At 40.2% G+C, this 17,116-nt stretch overlaps 2 protein-coding genes across 16 annotated transcripts in view; one reads left to right on the top strand and one right to left on the bottom strand.

The window, feature by feature from the left end:
- GTF3C6 (general transcription factor IIIC subunit 6) overlaps positions 1 to 17,116 on the top strand; it is a 1,097,326-nt gene that overhangs the window by 812,758 nt on the left and 267,452 nt on the right. The window lies entirely within an intron of this gene.
- CDK19 (cyclin dependent kinase 19) overlaps positions 1 to 17,116 on the bottom strand; it is a 217,127-nt gene that overhangs the window by 104,654 nt on the left and 95,357 nt on the right. The window lies entirely within an intron of this gene.

Raw genomic sequence — 17,116 nt, 5'->3', positions numbered from 1 at the left:
GTTTGGTCAAGACAGATAACTCCAAAATGACTAGCCAGGATTGGGAACATAGTTCAGTCAATAATTAAGTGAAATTAAAGGACTAGGGGAGTATGAAATCAAAAGACTTTGTTTTCATTAACATGGCAACCAAACCGTGTACTGTGTATTATGCAGTCAGAGCAGCCCTGGGAAGCCCTATCTTTTTTTAATTTCATGAACCCCAATGTCATGTATCTTTACTACTTACGTTATCTTTTTCTCCCTTTTATCCAACTCTCCACCCCTCCTCCCCACCAACCCTTGTCTGCTTTTTATTTCCTTTGTTCCTTTCCATTCATTAAATCCATTACTCTTAATGATCTCTCACGCTTCCAAATCCCTATGGGGATTATCTATACCACACATTTGGAAGTCAGCAAATGATCTCTTGTATTATTTATCTTTTTTATACATATCCTATTTTTACATACACTTATATTAACTATTTGGTAAAGTGTAAAGTCATTCCATGTTATGAATGCAGTCAATATCAACAAATATTTTTAGTTATCTTTTTAAGTTCTCATATAACCCAGAAGTCAAAAGTTGTTCAGGGCATGTGTTCTATAACTAAATAGATTCAGGTAATCTACACGTGCCCCAGGAGTGTGGGATCATAGGCCAAGGCTAATTCTGGAAGCAATGAGAGGGAGATGAAGGGAGGGAGAATAGGACCTGGCATGGGCAATGGCAATAAAGATAGAAAGGAGGGGTTAGATAAAAACAGGGCAAGAAAAACTGAATAGGATTTAGTAATTGATAGACTGAGGGAAAGTGACCCAGGATGGTACAAGCAACCAAAAAGATGGTGGTACAATTAGAGATAAGTAAAAGCATTACAGGTTTAAAGTGTGAAGAAATGTAGATTTTTTTTTTCTTTCTTTTTTTTTCTTTTTTTTTTTTTTGGGAGATGGAGTTTCACTCTTGTCACCCAGGCTGGAGGAACGGTGCAATCTCAGCTCACCGCAGTCTCCGCCTATCAGGTTCAAGCAATTCTCCTGCCTAAGCCTCCCCAATAGCTGGGATTACAGGCATGCACCACCACACCTGGCTAATTTTGTATTTTTAGTAGAGATGGGATTTCTCCATGTTGGTCAGGCTGGTCTCAAACTCCTAACCTCAGGTGATTGGCCTCCCTCGCCCTCCAAAAGTGCTGGGATTACAGGCGTGGGCCACTGCACCTGGCCAGAAGTATAGATTTTAGTATCAGATGTGATGAACTCAAGACGTTCATGGGGCATATAGTTAGTGATCCTGTTATCTGGATCTGAAGCTCAGGCGAGAGTGCTCAACTGCAGGTAAAGAACTTAGGAGTCATTAGCATAGAGAAGAGATTGCCCAGAAGCATTGTAAGGGAGCAAATGGGAAAGGCATTTAGTAGAGAGCTCTTTTGGAAAATAAGAACATTAAAGGGTCTGAAAAAAGAGACATTTAAGGCACAGGATTACAGGAAGGTATGTTTACAGAAGCAAAGCTTCCTTCTCTCAGGAGAGGATATTGTTGTGAAAACCAAGAAAGATTACCTTCCTCCCAGAAGCGGAAACAGATAACAATTTCAGGTATTAAGAGAAATATCTCAGCAAACTAACACAGGAACAGAAAACCAAACGCCACATGTTCCCACTCATAAGTGGGAGTTGAACAATGAGAACATATGGCCACAGGGAGGGGAACATCACACACCGGGGCCTGTTGGGGGCAGGGAGGAGGGATGGCATTAGGAGAAATACCAAACGTAGATGACAGGTTAAGGGGTGCAGCAAACCACCATGGCACATGTATACCTATGTAACAAACCTGCACATTGTGCACATGTATCCCAGAACTTAAAGTATAATAAAAGAATAAAAAATAATAAAAAAGAACGTGGACCTTAACCTGTTTTCTTTTTTTGTTTGTTTGTTTTTGAGACGGAGTCTTGCTGTGTCGCCCAGGCTGGAGTGCAATGGCTTAATCTCTGCTCACTGCAACCTCTGCCTCCTGGGTTCATGTGATTCTTCTGTGTCAGCCTCCCAAGTAGCTGGGATTACAGGTGCCGGCCACCACACCTAGCTAATTTTTGTATTTTTAGGAGAGACGGGGTTTCACCATGTTGGCCAGGCTGCTCTCAAACTCCTGACCTCGGGTGATCCGCCCACCTCAGCCTCTCAAAGCATTAGGCTTACAGGCGTGAGCTACCGTGTGTGCCCAGCCAACCCGTTGTTTACAACAATGTCAACAGCATGCTGGGTAACACTATTGATAGACTCTTCCAGTTTTGCCTGAGTAACATTGTGGGACACTCCTTTTTGAAATTTTTGAATAGTACCCATACCCTTGATGTCTATAATATCACCTTTCTTGGAGCTTCACATGTATGTGGCCAAAGGAGTAACTCGACGTTTTCTAAAAGACTATATTTTTAAAGAAAATACAGCGGTGCCACTCCTCTTTCCCTTTGTGTTTGTCATTTTGGCAAAGTGGAAGATGGCAGTTCTCGCCAGAAGACATTATTTTTAAATCTCTCTTTAACAGCCAAAAAAAAAAAAAAAAAAAACTGAGAAGGCGGCCGGGTGTGGTGGCTCATGCCTGTAATCCTAGCACTTTGGGAGGCTGAGGCGGGCAGATCACCTGAGGTCAGGAGTTTGAGACTAGCCTGGCCAAACGATGACAATCTTTTAGTAGAGACAACGGTGAAACCCCATCTCTACTAAAACTACAAAAATTAGCCAGGCGTAGTCACACATGCCTGTAATCTCAGCTACCTGGGAGGCTGAGACAAGAGAATCACTGAAACCTGGGAGGCAGAGGCTGCAGTGAGCCAAGATCGCGCCACTGCACTCCAGCCTGGGTGACAGAGGGAGACTCTGTCTCAAAAACAAAACAAAACAAAACTGAGAAGGCTGAAAGGCTAAGTACACAGCCAAAAAATGGCAAAACAGGCATTAAAACACATCTTTGGATACCTTGGTTCTAGATCATATCATCTATCTGTATATGCACACAAACATATAATATTTTTGCTAAAAAATGGGAACACACTAACCACATAGTTTTGTAACCAGCCCTTTTTCACGTAACATATTGTAAACAACTTTTCTGTCAACAAATACTTATCTACAACAGCAGTTTTAACAGCTGCATAGTACTCCACTGCCTGGGTATGAAATTGCTTTAAATAGTATGTTTGGTCCAGGCTTGTAATCCCAGTACTTTGGGAAGCCGAGGTGGGTGGATTACCTGAGGTCAGGAGTTTGAGAGCAGCCTGGCCAACATGGTGAAACCCCATGTCTATTAAAAACACAAAAATTAGCTGGGCGCGGTAGCAGGCGCCTGTAGTCCCAGCTACTTGGGAGGCCGAGGCAGGTGAATCTTTTGAACCCGGGAGGCAGAGGTTGCAGTGAGCAGAGATCACGCCACTGCACTCCAGCCTGGGCGACAGAGTGAGACTCCATCTCAAAAATAAATAAATAGTATGTTTATGTTACTCTAATATTATAGTATGTTTTTTTAATATTATAAACAATGCTATAATAAATAGTTTGTACATCTGCATGATTAACTCAAGATAAAAAAGTCCTTGTGACTAGTGACTACCACACTGGACAGCACAGATACTTTCCTCATTGCCAAGAGTTCTATTCAACAGTGCTGGTCTACACTGTGCCAGACCATGCAGATCACTGCTGAATCTTAGGGCATGGCCTCCCACTTCAGCCTGACATTGGAGCCCCTCTCTATCCTCCTACTTCTGAAGGCCACTCTCCACAGTGATTTCTGCTAACCCTGCAGCTGCAGCACATAGGATGTGCACTGGAGAGCTGGTTCTCTCCTCCTGTAACTCCACCCAGGCTAGGAGAATAGAGATTTTTACCTACAGAGATTGTACCGGCAGACACCATTGTTCCTACTCTTGTTTCCAGCCCCAGCTCCCAGTCTGCATACGTTACTAGGTTTATATGGAAGGGCAGGCTCTCTGATCAACCTCTGAGCAAGTTTCCCTCAAGTGTGCTGGCTAACAATGGGCAGGCTGATGTGTATCCTCCCTCTACTCTTACTTTACTGTTTGGTACCAAAGCTCTTCAACATGACACTGTGAGTGACAACTTTTTTTAATTTTGCAAGGGTGATATAAATTCTTCTGCATTCTACCATTTGGGTGTTTCAACAAAAAACTGGTAAGAAGGTGAAAGATGACTCACCACCTTGGACTAAGAAGTAAAAGCTTTTAAAGCTTTTAGGCATTTCAAATGGTTTTAAATAACAACTTGATATCTCAACTGGCTCTCTTGACTTTTCCATTTGAAATCTGCTTAAGAAATAAGCACCTAGAAAAGGTTTGCCTAACCGAATCCAGCAGCATATCAAAAAGTTTATCCACCACGATCAAGTCAGCTTCATTCCTGGGATGCAAGGCTGGTTCAACATACACAAATCAATAAACATAATCCATCACATAAACAGAACCAATGACAAAAACCACATGATTATCTCAGTAGATGCAGAAAAGGCCTTCAACAAAATTTAACAGCCCTTCATGCTAAAAACTCTCAATAAACTAGGTATTGATGGTATCTCAAAATAATAAGAGCTATTTATGACAAACCCACAGTCAGTATCATACTGAATGGGCAAAAACTGGAAACATTCCCTTTGAAAACTGGCGCAAGGCAAGTATGCCCTCTCTCACCACTCCTATTCAACAGAGCATGATGTATAGACCAATGAAATAGAACAGAGGCCTCAGAAATAACACCTGTGGAGGGGTGCGGGGCTGGGGGAGGGATGGCATTAGGAGAAATACCTAATGTAGGTGACGAGTTGATGGGTGCAGCAAACCACCATGGCACGTGTATACCTGTATAACAAACCTGCACATTCTGCACATGTACCCTAGAACTTAAATTAAAAAAAAAAAGAAAAAGAAAAGGTTTGTCTTAGTTAAGGGTCACAATGTAATAAGCAAGAAATAGCAGACTGTTACAAATTTATTATGTAAACTGCAAATAGACTTTATACAGGATGTTTAGTCATGTAAATGCAATTTCCTTGAGGTAGAAAGGAAAAATGTATTTTCCAATTATGCCTGCAAGATAATAAATAACAACCCACATGCAATTACAGAATGAACAAAGAATAAAAAACAGAAATTCTAATCTAATTCTAATTCACAATCATGCTAGAAACCCCACTTTAAGAAGCTGTAGTATTCTTGAAATGTTTACACACCATCAAAATATATATACAAGGGTAGAATCTAACCTAATAAAATTAAAATAAAACTTTTCATGCACAAATCATCTATGTGTGATACATCTGAATATCACTACGTATTATTGCCCCAAGCTAATAAATAAGTTTGACTTTAGAAATTTATCATCACAAAAAAGATTATAGTACCAATTATCATTTCATACTCCAACTCTCTCTTTTCAGTCAACAAAATATACACAGAGTTGAAAATATGATATATAACTGGTAGATCACATATAACAATGCAAAGTACTAAACACCATTTAAAAAGAAAGAAGGCTTATGACTAGAAAAAGTAAAAGCAATAGAAAAGCAATCATTTATAACAAACTAATCTTGAAGCCAACTCAACCAAACACAGCCTTCACTTGATGCTTTGTCGAAGAGTCAAGACTCATGTAAGAGAAGATCTGTTCTGGCTCTTCAGCAACTCACTGGGGAGTCATTTGTTTTTGTGGGAGAGGCTCTGAAACCATTATGTTCTATCACTGCCAGAACTGGCTGATTTGTCTAAAGGATCAGGAGCCAAACACATAGAAACAACTATGAAAGAACCTGGGATCATCAGTCAAAAGACATACCAAGCCTAAATGGAAATATACTAATACCCCTTGTCTCAGTCTGTTTGGGCTGCTATAGAAAACTACCATAGAAGGGTTGGCTTATAAACAAAAGTAATTTATTTCTCACATTTCTGTAAATCAGGAAGTCCAAGATCAAGGCACCAGGAGATTTTCTGTCTGGTGAGGGCCACTTCCTCAGAGACCAGCATCTTCTCACTGTAACCTCACATGGTGGAAGGGGTAAGGGGTCTTTCTGTGGTCCTGTTTATAAGGGCACCAATCTCATTCATAAGCGTGGAGCTGCAGTGACTTAATCATCTCCCAAAGGCTTCACCTCCTAATATCAACACCTGGAAGGCTAAGATATCAACATATGAATTTTGGAGGGACACAAACATTCAGACCATATCCTCCCTCCCGTGGAAGACACAAGGGGAATCTAATCTACAAGGCTACAGACTTCATTTCTGCATTAGATTCATGTATTGCATGTAAAAAACAACAAAAGGGGCAGAGGGGTTAGCTACAACTGATCTAATCTTATATTGTCTATAATAAGAGCTTACAATCGTTTATGAACATTAGAGACATCCATTAAAAACTATAAAGTTCTCAAAATCAAGAAAAGCAATGTAATAAATGAGTTATTTTATAGAGAAAAAAAAATTCAAGTACATGAAAAAGCCAAAATCCTCCACTAATAAAACCTAATGAAAATAGGAATGATACCTACAATAGGTTTCTTAGGAATATATTGTGATATAAAATATTAATGTCTACATATTTCTATGTTAAGAATGGCTAGACACTGAATGTCAGCTATTTTCTGTAGAGAGGGGTTAACAAAGTAATAAATTGTGCTTATTTATTAATTATACCTTCAACATTTAAAGCTAATTACTTTCTTAAAGAAGAGCTTGCCTTGACAATATCCTTGGTAAATGAAGACATTATTTGGATTTCAAAAGAGTATTTGAATTATGTAAGTCTTACATTTTATACCAGGATCAACAAATGTACTCTTACATACAACAGCTTTAAAAGAGGTAAACAAATTTCCTTATCAATTAAAACCAGGAATGTCCTAGTGCTTTATTCAAACCTTAAGAAATATTTTTGTGTAGCAAAAAGAAAAAAAAATCACTGGAAGACAACAATATGACACTTGTAAGTAAAAGGAAAATATCAGGTCTACCTTGATGGAGAATTTATATATGAACTAAATATACATAGCATGAATATTAAATAGATTACAATGGGCTGGGCACAGTGGCTCACACCTGTAATCCCAGCACTTTGGGAGGCCGAGGCAGGCGAATCACCCGAGGTCAGGAGTTTGAGACCACCCTGGCCAACATGGCAAAACCCTGTCTCTACTAAAAATACAAAAATTAGCTGGGCGTGGTGGCGGGCACCTGTAGTCCCAGCTACTTGGGAGGCTGAGGTAGGAGAATTACATGAACCCAGGTAGGCGGTGCCGAGGTCACAGTGAGCCGAGATCGCACCACTCTACTCCAGCCTAGGCGACAGAGTGAGACTCCGTCTCAAAAAAAAAAAAAAAAAAGATTGGCTACTTTTTTTTTTTTTTTTTTTACTGCAGTGACACAAATTTACAATGCTCTAGGACAGTGTCTCCCCAAATGATGTTATGTAGGCTATTAACAGACATGCTATTCCCCCCGTAAAAAAAGTTCTCAGTTCAAGTAAGTTTGGGAAATGCTGACTCAAACAGGTTTCTTGACTGAGTAAGTAATACAGCACTTAACAGGCTAAGGTGTTATGGACCTCCAAGAACAGGTAAGCAACCTTTGCTAAATATATTTGGCTATAGAATCATCTCATCTCTTCCAAAGCAGAGCTGCTTCTCCCATTTCCAGGTACTAATACTCTATGGAACATAATTTGGGAAAGAAACACTACCCTCAAGATAGTCTGTATGTTCTATGTTGGATAGAAACATCAGTTTACTAGATAAAGATACTGAATCAGCACTAAATAATGTTTGAGCTTTAGAAATAGCAGTCCTCTATAGAACTATAATACTAGCTGCTATGGACAATTTCTCTTCTAGCAGATTTCACAAAAGAAGACTGGGCCTTTGCCTTATTCTCATTCTCATTCCCCATCCCACTTCACTCTTGTCTTTGGGGTTCTTGCTGCGCAGGTTTCCTTGCTAAGGCAGAGGAAGCAGAGATGAAATGAAAACAGATCTAGGGAAGTCAGCAGGAGTGTGGGGAAGCAGGATAAACAGGATGTTTATCCACAGTGGCTAGAAAGCATGTCATTAAAGGAGTAGGTTAGCTAAAGGGGTCAAAAATTAATGCCAATAGAACAGACAGAATAAAGTTTCAGGTCAGAGAGGCATGTGTGAAACTAACAAAATAAGAAGTTAAGTAGATTCAGAGTAAGATGGCAGGGAAAGTGTAAACAGTTTGAGACATACTGTTCATCACAGTTAAAAAGCAACATACAGCTGGGCGTGGTGGCTCACACCTGTAATCCCACCACTTTGGGAGGGCGAGGTGGGCAGATCATGAGGTTAGGAGATCGAGACCATCCCGGTCAACATGGTGAAACCCTGTCTCTACTAAAAATACAAAAATTAGCTGGGCGTGGTGGCATGTGCCTGTAATCCCAGCTACTTGGGAGGCTGACACAGGAGAATCGCTTGAACCAGGGAGTTGGAGGTTGGAGTGAGCCAAGATCATGTCACTGCATTCCAGCCTGGTGGCAGAGTAAGATCCCATCTCAAAAAACAAACAAACAAAAAAAAGCAACATACTAGGCACAATAAAATACCCTGCATGAGACTGCCTTGTGGTGATTTATCCTAGGGTTCTTTGTAACTAGCAAAACTCCTAGCTGGGTATGATGTTGCAGGCCTGTGGAGCCCAAGGCAGGAGAATGGCGTGAACAAGGGAGGCAGAGCTTGCAGTGAGCTGAGATCGCGCTACCTTACTGCAGCCCAGGTGACAGAGCGAGACTCCGTCTCAAAAAAAATAATAATAATAAAATAAATTAGCCAGGTGTGGCGGCGTATGCCTGTAGTCACAGCTGCTGGGGAGGCTGAGGCAGAAGAATGGCGTGAACCTGGGAAGGCAGAGCTTGCAGTGAGCCGAGATCACGCCACTGCACTCCAGCCTGGGTGACAGAGCAAGACTCCATCTCCAAAATAAATAAATAAATAAATAAATAAATAAATAAATAAATTCCTGGGCTCAAGTGATCCTCTTGTCTCAGCCTCCTGAGTAGCTAGGACTACTACCACACCCAGCTAATTTTTTCATTTTTTGTAGAGATGGGGTCTAGCTATGTTGCCCGGGCTGACTTCTATATATTTTCACCAAACATAACATTTTGTAATTTTTCTAAGCACGAAACAACAATATTGAAATAAAATTTCCTTTGGTTTTAAATTTTTTACTTTGGTAATGTTTTACTAAGAAAAGAATTACAGGCTGGGCACTCAGGCCTGTAATCCTAGCATTTGGGAGGTTGAGGCAGGAGGATTGCTTGAGGCTAGGAGTTCAAGACCATCCTGGGCAACATGGCAAGACCCCATCTCTACAAAAAATTTAAAAATGTTTTAAACTTAAAAAAATTTGTTTCAAGAAAACCTTACTGAGAATTCCTTCTTTTTATTGAGGTAAAATTGACATAACATAAACATCACCATTTTAAAGTATGGAATTCAGTGACTTCCAGTATATTCCCAATGTTGTATAACAATCACAATTATATAATTCCAGAACATTTTTATCACCCCCAAAAAGAAACTGCATATCCATTAAGCAACAACTCCCCATTCTACTTTCATCCCAGCCCCTGGCAACCAATAATCTGCTATGTCTATGGGTTTGCTTATTCTGGACATTTCATGGCAATGAAACCATACAATATATAGCTTTTGGTGTGTGGGTTCTTTCACTTCACATAATGTTCCCGAGGTTCATCCATGTGTGGCAAGTATCAGTACTTCACTCCTTTATATGGCTGAATAATATTCCCTTATATGGATATAGCACATTGTGTGTATCCATTCATCAGCTGATTGGTATGACGGTTATTTCTAATTTTTTGTTATTGTGAATAATGCTGCTATAAACATTCACATACAAGTTTTTGTTTCAACATCTGTTTTCAGTTCTCTTGGGTATACAACACCTAGAAGTGGAACTGCTGGCTTATATGGTAACTTTTTGAGGAACCACCAAAATGTTTTCTACAGTGGCTGTACCATTTTACACTCCCAACAGCAATGAATGAGGGGTCCAGTTTCTCTATATCCTCATCAATAGTTGTTATTTCCCTTTTGCTATTATTATTACCATTCTAATGGGTGTGAAGTAGTATCTTGTGGCTTTGATTTACATTTCTTTCCCTAATAATTAATGATGTTGAGCATCTTTTCATGTGCTTAAAGGTGATTCATGTATCTTCTGTGGAAAAATGTCGTCTTTTTTTTTTTTTTTTTTTGATTTTTGAGATGGAGTCTCACTCTGTCGCCCAGGCTGGAGTGCAGTGGCACAATCTCGGCTCACTGCAACCTCCACCTCCCAGGTGCAAGCAATTCCCCTGCCTCAGCCTCCCAAGTAGCTGGGATTACAGGCGTGTGCCACCACGCCTGGTTAATTTTTGTATTTTTAGTAGAAACGGGGTTTCACCATGCTGTCCAGGCTGGTCTTGAACTCCTGACCTCGGGTGGTCTGCCTGCCTCGGCCTCCCAAAGTGCTGGGATTACAGGCGTGAGCCACCGCGCCCAGCTGAAAAATGTCTTTTCAAGTCCCTTGCCCAGTTTTTAATGGGGTTTCTTTTTTGTGAATATTCATTTTTAAATCTATTAGGCAATCACCTTTTCTTGAATTCTTCAAGTTTGTAGACTGCTTTTAGCCATACTTTGGTAGAATGTTTAACATTTCCTCACCCTTCTCTGAATTTACATCTTATAATGCTCTCTAGGGCACTGAGGACCAGCTCATGATACCTAACATATCTAAAAGTAGCTTAATCATTAAGTGAAAAAGACAACATTATGCTAATAGACTAATAGGGTCAAAAATAACTTGGTCATTTAAACTCAACCAACATTTTCTGAGCACTCCTATATTCAAGGCGCTGTATGTGGTTTTGTTTAAATACTTAAGAATCAGAAAATGAGTCTTTAATGTCTTTACAATGGTACTAACTACTCTATCATTCATTTTGCGTATTCAGTTCTTAGGTGGAAACTCTTTTTTTTTGAGACTAGTCGCTCTGTTGCCCAGGCTGTAGTGCTATGGAGCAATCTTGGCCCACTGCAACCTCCGCCTTCCAGCTTCAAGCAATTCTCCTGCCTCAGCCTCCCGAGTAGTTGAGATACAGGTGTGCGCCACCACACCTGGCTAATTTTTGTATTTTTAATAGGGATGGGGTTTTGCCATGTTGGCCAGGCTGGTCTCAAACTCCTGACCTCGCATGATCCACCTGCCTCAGCCTCCCAAAGTGCTGGGATCACAGGCATGAGCCATCGCACCCTGCCATCTTTGGCAGAAACTTTTTGTAAATGATCATCAAAGTCTCTGAATCCCAAAACATCAAGCAGTTTGCATTTCAAAACATTTTTATATGATTTAAGTGACAGATAGAAAACAATGGAACATCCTTCTTTTATAAGAATAGTTTTAAATTATTTTCGAGTTGTAAATATTTTTATTTTAGCACCCTAAAATAGTATGGCACTACTTAATGACATTGTTCATGAACAAAAGCATACTACATTTACTAAGAAAGCATGCATTTTCTATCTTGAAGGAAGTGTAACAATGCTAATTATGTTTTACATCCATGAGGCTCATTAAGAGAAATCACATAACTAATATTATAATTTATCTTCTGAGCTTAGGGTAGGCAGATTATTTTAAAAATAAGATAATTAATTTAAAGATATAACATATTTACTTAATTCCATATCTAACATTTAACTTTAAACAATGTTCTTTTAAAAATGAAGGATGCTCAAGTATGGAAAACATAAATATACAAACACATACATAATTTTTATTAGAGTATTTAGCATGATATTACACTGTAGAATTAATAAGCACTCTTATATTTAAAAAAAAAAGCAAGCCACAAAACTCATACTTTCTATTTATTAAAAGTATTAATCACTGGACCACCTATGAGTTCAAATATTTTATCAAACCTTAATTGAAAAATCGTAACAAAGAAAAAAAAGAAAACCTAACGAATGACTTAGGAACAGTATACACCGTATGATCCCAGGTGATGCTGGTGCTGAGGGCTCGGGAACCACACTTTGAAAACCACTGTCTTAGATCATGGCAAAGAATCTTTCTGCAGAAAGATTATAGAAGTATTAAAGAATCTTTCTAGAATATTCAAACATTATCTGAACATGCCTAGAACAGTCTCAGGCTTTGATAAATTCCTCAAGTTAAACATGAAACAGGGGCTCAGGTAATTTCATAAAGGATATACAGATATAGCTATATAGAGAGCAAAGAGAGAAAGAGATCTATGTGTACCTCTACTCTCTATATATTGATCTCTGTATATCAATATATAGATAAATATATATATTGGTCCAGTGATCCAGTGGTCCAGTGATTGATACTTTTCATAAATAGAATGTTGCTGGGCGCGGTGGCTCACGCCTGCAATCCCAACACTTTGGGAGGTCAAGGTGGACGGATCATGAGGTCATGAGTTCGAGACCACCCCGGCCAACACAGTGAAACCTCATCTCTACTAAAAATATAAAAATTAGTCGGGCATGGCGGCATGTGCCCAGCATGTGTCCCAGCTACTCTGGAGGCTGAGGCAGGAGAATCTCCTGAACCTGGGAAGCAGAGGTTGTGGTGAGTCGAGATCGAGCCACTGTACTTCAGCCTGGGCAACAGAGCGAGACTCTATCTCAAAAATAAATAAATAAATAAATAAATAAATAAATAAATAAATAAATAGAATGTATGAGTTTTGTGACTTGCTTTATTTTTTTACATAGGAGTGCTTATATGATATATACCTATAAATCACATATATAGATACATATGTATATATCCCTTATGACATACTTGGGCCCCTGTATATACAGTGATATATTTTGATATATATGTCTCAAAATAGCACTTTAAATCTTTTTATGGAATAAAGCAGACAATCAATCAATGAGCCCTTAGAGCTGTGAACATATTTTACATTTCAACTGACATGTAGTATATACATTTATACTAACACTCTGGAAATCTCATGAGGTGGAGAAATAAATTCACCATGTTTCAAAGGTCTCTAACTCCATTATGACTCATCTTTTCAAGACTGTCTCATTTTCTTTATTTCCCTCATTAAACACATTTTAAATGGTACATATAAAAAGTCAAAAAGGAAAATTCCTGGGTACTACAGTTGTATTAAGAGGTGGGGCCTTTCGGGGGTGATTAAGTTCGGAGGGTGGCATCCTCATGAATGAGATTAGTGCCTTTGTGTTTTTGTTTTGGTTTGTTTTGTTTTGAGATGGAGTTTTGCTCTTGTTGCCCAAGCTAGAGTGCAAGGGCGTGATCTCAGCTCATCGAAACCTCTGCCTCCCAGGTTCAAGCAATTCTCCTGCCTCAGCCTCCCAAATAGCTAGGATTACAGGCATGCACCACCATGCCAGGCTAATTTTGCATTTTTAGTAGAGATGGGGTTTCTCCATTTTGGTTAGGCTGGTCTCGAACTCCTGACCTCAGGTGATCTGCCCGCCTCAGCCTCCCAAAGTGCTGGGATTACAGAGGATTAGTGCCTTTGTAAAGGAGGCCTAAAGGAGCCTGTTTGTCCGTTCTGCCACATGAGGCCACCATGAGAAGGCTCCATTTATGATGCAGAGAGCAAGCCCTCACCAGACACCCAATCTGCTGGTGCCTTGATCTTGACCCCAAATTTCTGTTGCCTGTAAGTTACCCAGTCCAAAGTGTTTTGTTGGGACAGCCCAAATGGACTAAGACACCAAGTGCCAGGAACAAATGAAAGCCAAAAGAATGCAATGGGCTGATGTATGAAGCCCAGGAAGATGTGAAATTGGGATATAAGCCCTAGAAGCTGGGGTTCTAAACTGTCGTTCAAAAACAGATGACGCCGCCTTAGATGTATATATTTGAGGTGTGGAATTAGCCTCCTGCAGAGTCCAGAGGCCTAGGAAGAGCTACCGTGTCAGTGAAGACAAGACTAGGAAAACTCTATCAACTGGTCTGGCCTGGGGAGGCAATAAGGAAGCTTGTTGTATGTCCTGGGATTGTGTTGTGTATAGTGTGTAGAACAAAAGCAAAGAGAAAAACCTTAAAATCACACACAGAGAGAAAAATGTACCTAGAAAGGCAAGACTATTACACTGATGGCTGACATCATATCAGCAATAACCAAAGCCGGAGAACCATGGAGAAATCTTCCAAGTCCAAAAAAAAAACCCTTCTAATTCTATATCAAGCTAAGTTATATTTTTTAAAATGAGGGCAAAATAAAGACATTTTCAGGCAACAAGTGAAAAAATTTGTCATTCACAGATAGTTGCTGAAAGAATCACTGAAAGATATACCTAAATAAGGAGTATATGCAAAAAAGCAAAATCATATACGTCAATTCAAATAAGCCCTGACTATAAAGGAACTAAAATATATAAAGTTGGGGTAGGGTGTGGAGCAGTTAAGTGAAAACAAGGTAGAACTAAAATAATGGAGAGAAATAGCAGGAGGGAAAGATCTGAGGTAAAGAGTTCTAAAGTCCTCGTACTACTCTGGCAGAAGCTGGGAGGACTCGAAATTTAAGTCAAATATATATGTAAAAATGCAAGTGTAACTACTAAATTAGAAAGAGTGTAAGTCATTTTCAAACCATAAGTTCAGGGAGAAAAAAGAAGTAAGAAAAACTCAATTAATATTGCACAAGTCAGAAAACAAGTGGGGGAAAAGCATGAGAAAAAAAACAACACCACAAGAAGACAGCAGAAATAATTCTAAGCCAGGTGCAGTACTAGCCCATGCCTATAATCCCAACACTTTGGGAGGCTGAGGTCGGAAGATCACTTGAGCCCAGGAGTTTGAGACCAGCCTAGGCAACACAGTGGGATCCTGTCTCTACAAAAAATTTTAAAAACAGCCAGGCATGCTGGCTAATTTTTTAATTTTTTGTAGAGACAGGGTCCCACTGTGCCTATGCCTGCAGTCCCAGCTATGTGGGAAGCTGAGGTGAGGGTAGCACTTTAGCATAGGAGATGGAAACTGCAGTAAGCCAGGATCTTATCACTGCACTCCAGCCTGGGTGACAGGGTGAGACTCCAACTCAAAAAATAAATAAATAAATCTAACCATATGATTAAATACATTCATGTAAACAGATTAAACTCTCCCAACGTAAAAAAGATGCTTAAACTAGAAAAGACAATAAAGTTAAAGGAAAATAAAAACAGATTCCACAAAATCCTATTTCAATTAGAAAGCTGCTACTGTTTCTCTTAAAGAGCTGCAGTAGTAAGCAGTATGGTTTTCTTGTTTTGTTTTGTTTTGTTTTGTTTTGAGACAGAGTCTCACTCTGTCGCATAGGCTGGGGTGCAGTGGCGCAATCTCGGCTCACTGCAACCTCTGCCTCCCAGGTTCAAGCGATTCTCCTGTCTCAGCCTCCTGAGTAGCTGGGATTACACGCACGCACCACTACGCCCAGCTAATTTTTGTATTTTTAGTAGAGATGGGGTTTCACCATGTTGGTCAGGCTGGCCTTGAACTCCTGACCTTGTGATCCACCCCACTCGGCCTCCCAAAATGCTGGGATTACAGGCATGAGCCACTGTGCCCTGCCATGGCAGTAGGTTTAACAATCCGATTGATTGCCCCAAGTGTTCTGAAAACCCTGATTCATGAAGTTATGTAGCAGCAAAGAGAACCAGAATTCCCAGTGCTTTGAGACTTGTTCTTTACAGAATCAATGAACTTCTCTGCAATAGAAAATAACCTCATAATCCTCTCCTATTTCTCAAGAGAAGTTCTTGACAAGGCAGTGATTCAAAGCCCTGACTAGGTTAAAGTGGGACTTTAGAGACCTTAGACAAGACTTCTTTCACGATCTTTGGCAGAGTCTTTGATGCCAATGTACAAGCAATGATTCATAGTGGCTCATGGAGCTTCTTCCTTCACCAAAGCAGCAAAACCAGATGTGCTGCCAGGTACTCAATCAGTTTTGCTGGCAAGCCACTCTTCACTGTTTTATGTCTCAATGGTCTTTCCAGTTTCCAAAATGTGTTCACGAAACAATAATTCTTTGATGGCATCAGCATGCTCTCAAATGACAAAAAAAGAGAAGCTAGCTTCACTAAGATACATCAGAATTACATTTGGGCCAGGCAAGGGTGGCTCATGCCTGTAATCCCAACACTTTGGGATGCCAAGGCAGGCAGATTACCTGCGGTCAGGAGTTCGAGACCAGTCTGGCCAACATGGTGAAATCCCATCTCTACTAAAAGTACAAAACTTAGCAGTGTGTGGTGGTACGCACCTGTAGTCCCAGCTACTCGGGAGGCTAAGACAGGAGAATCGCTTGAACCCTGGAAGCGGAGGCTGTAGTGAGCTGAGATCATACTACTGCACTCCAGCCTGAACAACAGAGCAAGACTCAAAAAAAAAAAAAAAAAAAATTCATTTGGTTACATGCTATACACGTCAAATGGCACAGTTGCCAATTCCTTTAAAACCTTGATTTGGGGCCAGGTGTGGTGGCCCAGCCACCTGTAATCCCAGCACTTTGGGAGGCCAAGGTGGGCGGATCACCTGAGGTCAGCAGCTCAAGACCATCCTGACCAACATGGTGAAACCCCGTATCTACTAAAAATACAAAAAAATTAGCCGGGTGTGGTAACAGGCGCCTGTAATCCCAGCTACTCAGGAGGCTGAGGCAGGAGAATCGCTTGAACCCGGGAGGCGGAGGTTGCAGTGAGCCAAGATTGCACCACTACACTCTAGCCTGAGGGACAGAGTGAGACTGTATCAAAAAAATAAAAATAGAAATAAATAAATTAATAAAACCTTGATTTGAGAGACTGCAAGGAAAAACAAAGTCAATTCTAGGGGAGTAATACCATATGTTAGAGGCCTTCATTGTTCCCCTGCACCCAACCACAAACCATCCAGAGTTTAGAGGACTTCACCAAGGCCTCTCCAATCATATCATTTCTTTTGCTTGCAAGATTTTCTAAGATAAGGCTTTTGTGGGGGCACAAATTCAAGTTGAGGTAAGGTCCCCAGCCTTTTCAAATTAAGCCACCTCCTTATCAGATA

This window comes from Macaca thibetana, chromosome 4 (genome assembly GCF_024542745.1).
Source record: "Macaca thibetana thibetana isolate TM-01 chromosome 4, ASM2454274v1, whole genome shotgun sequence".
Classification (NCBI taxonomy): Eukaryota; Metazoa; Chordata; class Mammalia; order Primates; family Cercopithecidae; genus Macaca; species Macaca thibetana.
Note: the sequence above shows the minus strand (reverse complement) of the source record. Positions and strands in the feature narration are given on the sequence as shown.